The following is an 11,841-nucleotide window of genomic DNA, read 5'->3' as shown; positions in this document are numbered from 1 at the left end:
ATTTACTTTTTAAAAGTTGATTTTTCAATACATTTTTGGGTAATAAAAGCAACAGTGAAGTATGAATGAAACATGCATACATTTAACAGCATACTGTGGTATAGTTCAAATAAAGCACTAATGTCACAGAGACAAGATGGTGGCGGACCCTCCTCCAGAAAGTTACACAGTGCACCTTTAAACTGTTTAACTAACCAGACAGGAAAGAACTGAGGCTCTATGGATACTCCTGAAATGGATAAACAGAAGTTAGATTAGTGCAGTCCAGTGCAATAATTTCCAGTCTGTTCTATGGAGACTGCATTCTGGAGAGACACTCAGACATTGGCAGAAGACATTGTGATGAAGGGTGTGGCCGGTTAGGAGATGTCTTTCCCCCAGAGCCTGGTGAGGTAGGTTGAGAAGAGTGAAGCAAGGTGGTCTTGCGGAGGAGGTAGGAGGCAGCACAAACCAAAGCAGCCGTACATCTGCAATGGGGGTTTAAAATTGGGCAGACTGGGTGCTGATTGGACAGGAGGAGGTGCGGGGAGCAGTAGGAAGGAGTAATTGGAATGAGATGATGAAGGCTGAGGAGCAGGTAAACTGTGTGTTGAATTTACACTAGCTCCATCTGAGTTATTCTGAGTGTCAGAGCCTCCTTTCTTTGCCCCTGCTTTTTTGTTTCTCCCCAAGATTTCTCCCCAAGAGAAATTTGTAGACTTTATGGAGACCCATTTCTTCTGCATTTGACTCTGTGGATGACTACAATGCAGTGCCCAGGGCCCTATCGCCATTATTCAACTATAAGACCTTGGTCAGGAGCACCTAACAACAACAAGCACAATATAGACTCCCTATTGAAATCAATAACCAAAAGTGTGTGTACAATGTTCTGGTGTAGTGGATGAGTGGTTAAAGTAGACACCAACTGTCTACGAGCTCTGGGCTGAAATTGGACAAGAGCCACATCATGTGACCCATGCCAGACGGACTGTTTGAGAGTGGCAGACAGCTTGTCCCCATGCATCTCCGATCCAAGAATGACAAAAATAACAATTCCAACTGTAAACTTTCACACTGATTTGATTCAAAACATGCATACAAAAAGGCTGAACTAAAACTCCCATGACTTTCTATTGTTTCTACAAGAGTGCAAAGATCAAATCGGCTGTCCGCTGAGGGCTGCCTGTCAGACAAGCTGTATTTTGTGGCCTCTACTGCATTGGTAACAAGTCATTTAACAGTGTAGTGCCACCTCTCCAGGGTGCTCTCTCTCTCTCTGTCTCTCTCTCTCTCTCTCTGTCTCTCTCTCTCTTCTCTCTCTCTCTGTAGCCTCACATGACAAGTGATTTTTCACCAACTCCCATAGGCTACTGCAGCAGTTCTTTGTAACATTCAGTAGCGCATATTTTACCAAATTTAACTTTATCCTGCATACTCTCACTGTTTGTAAAAGGCAGTTAAATTGTATAACAGGCTTAAACGTCCACTGTGTAACTTTTCTGGTGGAGGACATCACATCTATTTGTCTCTGTGGTGGTGCTATTTATTTGCCTGGAACATTCAATATGACAATATGACAATAAGGATATTTATCTGCCTGTACATAAAACCACTAGGCCACATTATAGGTCTGTGGAGAGGTGAGCCCACTCACACAATGCATGTTTTCCAGTGTTCAATGTTCAAGCACCTGTTGTGAAATATATGGTATAAGTTGTCACACTATGTCCCAGGCAAAGCTTAACATTACCATGGAGACTGGCAGGTGGCGGACCCCTACCAGAAAAGTTCCCCAGTGCACCTTTAATGCTATACTTATGCTCCTTATTCAAAGTCAGTGTTCCTCTATAGTAATATATCCCACAATCATGGCTTTCATTTACCTGTTATATGCCTGTTCTTATTAAAAGAACTTTTTGTTTTAAATTGTTCACTGCTATGGCAACTGTTATGGAAAAACTTATATAGATTTTGAAGAATAAATAATTAATCAATTTGCGAAGCCCGATGAGTTTTTGAAATACAGACAAAGGTTTATTAATCTTGTTACAGCAGACATGGGCAGGACCTAGGCCTGCCCTGGCCAGAGACCTTAAACAGAATCTCCTGAGTCTCCTTTCTCCAGTCACCCCTTCTTTCCATCTCCACTCTCAATCTCTAGGGCTGTAGTAAAGCACGCAAGGAACAGGTCAAGTTTTGAAAGGAAGTGAATGGCTGAACGTTTGTGAAGTTTTTCTCCAGTGACAGCTGTAAAACAGAAGGATGGTTTAGTGATGCAGGTCTGGTTCTGCAAAGGAGAAAACCATGTGTCCTCCTGCTCAGGAAGGTGCTTTCGATTTGGCCCAGGTGGAAAGTTATCTCCTGGCTTCAGACTATTCACTGTGGTTGTCTTTGTCTTGAAGGGCATTGTCAGGTTACAGGTCTTGTAGTTAATGGAAAACAGTCTCTAAATGATAGCACCTAAAATTATAAAATACATTTTCTAATATTCCTCCGTTGACACATTTATGTGTCAGTTATGTTCTGAGCAGACATCTGTGTTGGCGTAGTTGTCTTCTACTGTAAGAAAACACTTCTATATAAAGAAATAAGGAACTCTAAAAATGAGTGGATCAGTTAACTGCTATAATTTTCTTGCTGACACTGTTGACACATGCTCAAATGTTAAACACAGATTTTCTGTCACAGCACAATTTACAGCATACAGTTTGACTGACCAAGGACACACAAACACACAGTTGACTTCTGGTGTCACACTCTGTACTTCAGCACAATTTTCTGCATGTAAATCAGAAAAACGTCCTCTTTTTTTACATGTTGCCACAGTTCAGTACAGACATAAATTTGCATTTCTCTTCATACATTTTACATTTACATAATATCTCAATTCTTAGACCGAAAGGAGATACACTGCTCCCTTGAATCTACTCTCTCTCATGAGAAAGTCTTAGTCTTCTTAACACTTATCTGCACAGGGAATCTCACCCTTTTGCCTTTTCTAGTTTGTAACCCTAGATAGGAGTTTCACCTAGTGAGTGTTTGCTAAAGAGCAGGGACTTTCACCATTTGAAGGTCCACTAGCTAGTTACTACTAGAGGGGAATTTCACCCAGTGACTGATTGGTAGTTAGTGACTCTGTGCTTACATCTACTCTGGAGAATACATTCAAGTAGTCCCAATGCTAGATAATATGTAAAGCAAAGTGTAACAAAACTAAACCCATGTTCTACACACAATGTTAACATAACTTGTTTTTAATTATCATGTTAAAATATAAGGACAAGTAAATCAGAAACAAAAAAAGCAGTATGCTTCAGGTTACTTCAAACTGAAAGTTTTTAGTCTGTGGATTACAGTTTGTGCAAAGGCAGAGCAACAGTCATTACAACAGGGGATGGAGCATCACAGGTTATGGAAAAGGGTGTTGGTGTTTTGTAGTTCCATAGAGGCTTTCAGGTCACAAGTTGACTTGGAGAAGATGGTGTAAATGCAGAGGGCTCATGGAGTAAAGGACACTTTGTCTCCAATGTCCAAGCTGACAACAAATAAAGCATGTTTTTTTTTTTTTTATTTTTCTTGTTCTTTTGAAAGGCTCTTCTCCTATCTTTGCTCTGAGAAATTCTCTCATTTCAAATTCAGTCTCCAATTCTGTTTTCCAATGCAAGCAAATTCTGTAAAGTGAATGCATCAAATTCTGAGGACTACTTATCTCCATGTTTTCTTCTCAAAAAGATCAATAATGGGATCTTCTGGTGGCAAATACTCCCCATTTTTGTTTTAGCACTCGTAACTTCCATAACTTAGTTTCAATAGCTTAAAGAAAGAGTGGTCTAGTATGTCCAAAGGTGAGGAACTTGAGAGTGAATGATGATCTTTGTTGTTGGCTTTGTATTTGCAGCATGTTTTTACAGCAGCATGGTCATACACATGAGATTTTGGAGCCAAAAAGATTGAAAAAGGTCAGTCAATTAATTGAAATATTGGAAATTTTAGCTTTTGTGAGATTAATTAAAATTGTATAGGAACAGAGCTAAGGCTGTTTAGCATTTTTAGAGAAGTCCATTTACCTCCAGTAGGAGACACACTGCCCTTTGAACATTTTCAAGTGTTTGTAGATGAAGATTTCCTTTAAAATCAGCTTAAATGAAATGAAGTCTATATTGCAAATGTTCACCCAGCAGATCCTGTTCGAATCCAGCGGTGATGGTCCAGGACAGAAGCCAGTGTCCATCCATGTCCGTCTTTGCTCCATGCATCAGGAAAGAAAACAAAAGCAGACAAAATTCCATCTATGCTGTGTTCTGGACTGTCACTCATGAATCCCACTTCTTCACACCAATTGTTGTGGAAAAAATATGTATTTCTTGATAATAAATATTGAATCTATTTGCGAAGCCTGGTGAGTTTTTGGAATACAGACAAAGGTTTATTCTTGTCTCCCTTCAATATAAATTTCCATCACAGCGACAGTCCTAAATTCTCATAATTTAGAAATTTATGGATAAGATCAAACTTATATATGTTTTATATTGGCTTTATTAGTGTCCTATGTTTTTATGGTTCCTGTAGGGATAATCAAACTATGTCTCTTGCCTCTCTTCTGCGTATGTGGCCTGCAGAAAGAGCAGCTGTCTAGAACCAGACAGCAGAGTTTTCTGCACTCAGGTTGCACACGCATCTGCTGTATTGATAAACAAATAATCCACCTCTATACTCTTATTCTGGTGGTCCTTCATTACTAGGAAAGAGAAAGATCTCATGCCACAAGATCTCACAAGAGAGAAGCTGAGAAGCAAAAGCAGTGCTACAAGAACAGCAAAACTATAAAATTAAATAAATAAAAAAATGGTGAAGCCAAAATTGTGAATCTAATGACAAAGTTTATTTATTAAAAATCATATCAAAATCTTGTCTTGGCTCATTCTCATGGACTGAATCTGGTGACATGTCTGATTATCCATGCACTGGGAGGCAGCTTCAGGACAAATCAGCCTTGTGTGTGCAGAGAGAGTGTGAGAGCAGACAGTTGCTCTGATTGTTTCCTGATTAATTTCATCTCCGGAGGGAGAGTGCTGAATAAAACGTGTAAAAAGTTTCAGTATAAGGCCCATGGTCAAGAAGAAATGCGATTTTAAGATTTTCATTCAGCTGCTGGTCATAGTTATTACTGTCTCCAGAGCTCGCCCTTTCACAATCTGCCCAAATCTGTATTTGCATAAAACTTTATATGATCCCTCAAGTTTAGGCAAAAGAAATAAGAAAGTTAACTTACCAAGTGGTTTTAAAATATATTTTTGGCATATTTCACCACTGATTCACTTGCACTGTATGATGCATGGCTTGATTTGAGAATATAAAAAATAAAACACAACTGAAAGAGAGCTCTGCATAGATTAATCAACAACATTCAGCTCCCCTTTTGAATTATCTTTAACACTGAACTTTTTAAAATAGCAAGGCCATCCACTCATTATCCAAAACTTTTCACTGACTAATATTTGATCAGTGAGCGTCACACACAGCACATAGATGTCCTTGTTTATGAGTCTGCTCTACTTTTATTTACCCTACTCTTCATATAAAAAGATTTTTCGGGGTAATTGCTTTGCTTGGAATTGCTATACTTTGGAAAATTCCAGGTAAGACAAGAACATTTCCATCGCAGCAAAGGTGGCAAACCCTCCACCAGAAAAGTTACATAGTGAACCTTTAAAGGTGCACTGCACAACTTTTCTGGCTATTTCCATTTTTCGAATATAAATAAAATGGCACGTCAGCACCCCCCAAAAACTCAAAAACTGATTAGGGTATAGGAATGATGGTAAAAAAAAATATGCATGTAGAATCATGAAATTTGATAGAGAAGTAGTTCAAAAATTACTTAATATTATTTATGCCATCCGCTGCACCAGGGTTCAGCAATATTGGATTAAACTTTGTTAAACATGAGGTTTTTCTTGCAAACTTCATATTAACTCCTCCTAAGGTGTTCACCTAAACAGGTTCAAAATTTGGTACACATTATCTCAAGGGGTAGGACATTAAGTTATTCAAATTTTTGACACAGTTATGTTCTCTGAGCAGTGAAGAGACCAAAAATTCACAAAATTCTGAAAATTTTTGATATTTAAAAATTGCTCCTATTTGCACATACGAACTTCATAACCTGTAACCTACTTCTATTCTCATGGTAGGTTTTATTCTATTCTGTCTACAAAGCAAAACGATTTCCTTGGAGACAAGCAAGTCCACTAGAAGTGTTAGGCAATAAAAGTTTACACAATAAACTTGCTATGCTTGTAAAATGGCCCACGTATGGTCTTTTTGTAATGATTCCATTCCTGTAACAATAATTTAACTTTAACAGTCGTTAACAGCCTGCAGCCTTGACTAAAGGGTGTGTGAACAAAGGCAACAGTCACAGCTTTGACAATAGGGGACATTTTCAAGAGAACAATCAAACGTCACAAACTAATGGAGGTGGAGAGGGAGGAAAGTTCAGTGTTTTTGTCCTTCTGAAGTTGAAAGACTTAAACATTACAGGGGGTTTTATAATCTTTTGCTACACACAAGCATTTTAAAAAAGCCGATACACTAATCCGCCTGCCTGTTTCCTTCTGCAGCCACAATGGAACGACTTAGCAAATGTGAAAACTCATAACAAATGCAAATTCTTCATACTTTGTTTATACACTTTGCACTGTTAAATGTGCACTGTGTAACTTTTCAGATGGGAAGTCCGCTACCATAGAGATGTTGTTGCTTTGCCTGAATATGATATTAAATCTTATTTATTTCCATGGAGACAAGCTTCATGCCAGTTTAAATGCCAGATTTGTGGAGAGATATTGTTTAATTGTAAAAAAAAAACAACTACAAAAGCATGTTTAATATCATACAGGAAAAGCAATCTCCCTAACATATCTCCATGGACACAAGCAGGTGCTGGACTTGTACCAGAAAAGTTACATAATCCACCTTTAAGGCAACTGTGGGCCTTCTATGGTTGAAATTGGATTGGTTCATTGGATAGTGTGGTGAGATGACATACAAATGCGTAACACTTACTGCTCACATAATGGCTTACCACTATGCCACTAAACTCTCTAGAGCAGTAGCAGATACGATGACTGAGTTCTAATTGGTTTCCCCTGTGTAAATACCTGCCAAATGTGTAAAAAGTGCAGAGATGAAAACTTATAATATGCATTACACCAGCCTGAAGGATGGAAGGAACTATAGGTGGAGGAATGTATTACGAATGTATTACGTGTTTTGGTAAAGCTGACAGGACAATATTGACTACAGGCTCCCAGGGGCCATATTCATCCCTGATAATGGAAAGTAAATGATGACTAGGCTCAGTCCTGCTGTTTAAAGTGTTGGGTTCTGTAGTGGTGTTGGCAGAGTTGTGGTTTGATGAAATCAATTAAGAGGATACTTTAATTAGGCCTATTCTGAAACATTTATAAAAATATTTTACACATTATTATGATTATAATGATGATGATTATGATGATTATGATGATGATGATGAGGATGATGAGGATGATGAGGATGATTATTATTATTATTATTATTATTATTACTATTATTATTATTATTAGTAGTAGTAGTAGCAGTAGTATATCTAATTGATTTCTCTTAAGAATCAGTAAATTCTACATTTCTGAATTTACAAACTATTGCTAATTAAACATTTCTTGTGTTGCATATGCTCAAAATGATTTATAAATGAGTTAATCCTCTAAGTTTCTCACCACACACATTAAGCTTCTTTAGTAGACTTACTGTGACACTTTAAATGGCAGGCCTTTAACAAATAGGTTAGATTAGGCATATGGGAGTTATAAGCATTGGCCGTCTGACCCAGGCCTCTCCACCTGGGAGACATCTGGGGGCTTCAGGTGACACTACCTCCATCTGCTCCAGGACTCTGAGTCAGAGGAGGACTGAACTCAGCCTCTGAGACTCAGGGCTCGGCTCATTGCGATGACTTTTTTATAGTCACTATGTCCTAAAAGACATAGTGAAGTTAATTCTAAGCCTTTGTAAACAGTCTATGTTAAGACTGTTCAAAAAGAGTGATTTTTGTTTTTCTGAATGATTATATCTGGAGATCTGGGTTTGTTCACTAACTCAATGTCGGTGGGACATTCCCTGCTTCTCCTCTTTTTGTTGTTTTGTTTGAGAATGTATGTACATTGTGAGTGTTTTTTTTTTATTTATTTTTTTTAGTTTTAAATTAAGTAACTGTAAAAAACTGTAAACTGTAAAGATTTGTACTGTTAAGTCTTAAATACAGAGATGGGAGTGTGTTTACTCACTCTTTAGGCGGTGGAAGAGTCCCTGCTTCTAAGTCATCTTAACTTAATAAAAGCAATTGACTCTAATAATAATAAACAAATATGAGGTAAAAAATAATAATTCCATAGTTCCTTCTTTTGAATGTGCACTTAACACTGTTTCTGTTTGTGTTCCCATGCTGACTGGTTTGGAGGGGCCAGTTGAGCTCTGTGGTCCTTGGATCTGAAGAAACTGACGAGAGGAACCGCTTCTCCAAAGGATGCAGCTAATCAGAAAACCACCCTGAAAGAATGTATGGAAATTAGGCAATAAACAGAAGTTTGATTAGGAATTCTTATGTCACTTTTTAAAATATTTTTTTAAGCATATGTACATTGTATGTTTTATTGCAATTCACTTAAGGGGGCATTATGTAACTTTTCTGGTGGGAGTCTGCTGCCTGCTTGTCTGCATGGAGATGTTATTCCTTTAACTGGAAAGTTATACAGTACTGTATATCATTACATTGATCTGTGTTACATATGAGTTATGGCTGTTTTAAGTGCATGCAAGACATTATGAATGTGAAGAGACACGTCACTCCATAGATCTGACATGTAACTTGGCCTGGGAGCATTAATAGTTTGTTTCTATAGAGATCGTTTGGTTTCGTGCAATACTACATGTCTCCATGAAGACAAATCAGTGACTTACCCTTCAAAAGACATGGTTGCATTGTGCACCTTTAAAAACAATTGCTGTTAAAGGTGATTTTAAAATGCCCCGTATGAATGCTATTGTTTATTAGAGTAAATATTGAAGACTGGTTTCATTATTTTTGTTTAGTGTCTTAGCGTTCACAGCCGCGGTCCCATAGCAGACATTTGTGTTTTAGTTTGTGAACGACACCACCAGCCACAGAAGAAGAAGTCAGAATCAGAAAAACATTGTATTGCCAATGTCAGTGAACAAATGCATGACTATGCACAGCCTACCTCTTAGCCATGAACCATGATAGTGCTGCTTCCGGTGCCACTGATGCGAATGTGCCCAGAGGAGCAGTGCTGTGTGGAGGGGCCTGGACAGAGTGGACTCCCTGGTCTCCATGATGACTGTGTGTCAGCAGTGTAAGTAGCAGGGCATGGACCTGATCTACTCTGGAGACACTGGCAGATGCTCCATCCAATAAGTATGATGCCTTTATTTATGCAGCACTTTTCTAAGCATGATTACAAACAGCATCACACAGTCCCAGATAAAATACATACTCTTCTCAAATTAAACTTTTCTGGTGGAGGGTCAGGGCTAGCTTCTTTGCTTAGAACTTTGCACAGTATGGCATTGACCTTATCTATCTCCAAGGAAACAAGGAGGTAAAAACCAAGTTACAGGTCCCATCTGTGGAGAGGTGACCACACTCACAGCAAGAATGCATGTTTTTAATGTAGTTTGGAAAGTCAAATCTGTGCAGAAGTAAGGATCGCAGAGGTGAGTTTATAAGTGCTAAAACATGGCAAAGTGGTGGGGATTCATCTGAGTATAAGGTCAAACCTTTGTTTGTCGCACTGTGAGGACCCTCTGGTGCCATGCTAAACCAGCTCGTACATGCTAATACCGCATCTAAAGCCCTTCGTATCATGTCCTAACATGGTTTGTGTGTACAGTACATTTGTGCACATGTATATAATAAACAAAGCAAAAACTATTAGTTTTATAGAGCATTTAAGACATGTAGTCACAATATTTAGTTTGAAAGCTTCGTATGTTTGACACTTGGACTCCTAAATGACTACAGGTCATTTTACAGCAGATGGAGATCAACCACCAGTCTCTGTTCAGTTCGGGGGCTTTGACTATAACATGTTCATGTGCATTTAAAATAATCCAGTACAACATATTATAATTCTTCTTTTCAAATTGGTAGTAGAGTGGAATTGCACCAAAAATACTGTAGAATTAACATTGCAGATTGATTGATTTAAAAAAGATAAAAAATTGATTCCAGATGGAATATGTGTTTAACTGCCTCACACCCACTGGACTTTCCCCCAGTAGCTGTAGACTAAACACAGACGACATCGTGATACAGACAAAACATACTCTTGTGTGCTGGACTCTGGAGGAGGTCTTTTCCCTGAAATAAGCAACACTCCAGCTGGTCTGCCATCATGCCCTATGTATAGGCCCACTTACTTTTGTAACTTGGAACAAAACAAAGAATGGAACAAAAGACACTGACAGGATGTGCTGTATGATACTTTGCAGTAACTTTGCATTTGGGGGTGTTCTACATGTATGTGTATAGTGGAATGTTCAGTGTTATCATGCTGACACAATAGAAAAACTGAATAAAATGGATTTAAAAAACACATTTCCAGGAGCCTGTAATCAATACAAACCTGTTTGATTTTCAGCAGAAAAGTGAGAGACTAAATGAAAAACAGTTAGCTAAATTATTATGATAGAGGAAATAACAGTAAAAATTAGCTCACTTGTTGTAGTTCCAAATAAATCAGTTCTTTCTGGTCAGATTGGCAAAATTCAAGTCCAAGAAAGCCTCAGACAAACACAATTGCCTACAATTAGCACCACATTCCTATATAGATGACATAAGAGGCAAAGTATCAGTAGGATAGGTCACAAAGAGAAAGTCCAGCTAAGACCAAATAAAGCCCTTATTTCATTTGCTAGTGTAGACAGATTTCTCATATCATTATCAGACTCTCTAGACATACACTTCTTTATCGACACTCGTGATGACACAGGTCCCTGATGACTTCAGTTAACTGCATAGGTCTGTCTCAAAGATGCTGCTAGCACACAGTATGGAAGGAGGGTGTGAGACGTCAACTATAGCCCCTGGAGCCACAAATTCATTGCATTTTGAAAAATCAAGGTTAATTTAAATGGCTTGTGAATAAGAGTTAAAGCGTGCAGTATTGGTGAGTGCTTGTAGCTGTGTGGAGGAAGCACTTTGGCTTTGATTAGAGCAGCCTTGGAGCTCTGAATGTGCACAGAAAGCCTTTTACGTCTCACATATTAGAACTTTATTGGAAATGGCTGATGACTCACTCAAGGTCTTGCTTCAAGTCAGCATCATAAACCTGTGTAATCACAGGAATGCTTCAGTAAATGCATCTAAAACTGTGCTAAAGGTGTGACTGGTGCTATAGCAGTGCATCTAGTGTTCTCAATCTAACTATCATTTTCAGGCTGTTTAATTGTTTTGAACGTGTAACTTTTCTGTTCAAGAATCTGAAACATGCTCTCCATCAGAGTCTTATAGCTTTACCTGAAATGTTACATGGCACATTAAACTTTTCCATGTTCATTAAATTGAGTTTTGAGCAATAAAACACTAATAAATTCTGCATAGATAAGTTAAATGTGGGACATTCCAGGCAAAACTATAACATCTCCATAGAGATAAGCAGGAGGAACCAAGAACATGAATAATGCACCTTTAAGTTCTGGTTGTTTCAGAATAATTTGGGTTAGGTTATGACAATGACACTTTGCAGTGACATCATGTTGAGGGTGTTTTACATGATCATGATTCAGTGATCATGGTGA

The sequence above is a fragment of the Boleophthalmus pectinirostris genome, unplaced genomic scaffold (assembly GCF_026225935.1).
Source record: "Boleophthalmus pectinirostris isolate CB_2022bp ecotype Guang Dong unplaced genomic scaffold, ASM2622593v1 HiC_scaffold_2, whole genome shotgun sequence".
NCBI lineage: Eukaryota > Metazoa > Chordata > Actinopteri > Gobiiformes > Gobiidae > Boleophthalmus > Boleophthalmus pectinirostris.
Note: the sequence above shows the minus strand (reverse complement) of the source record.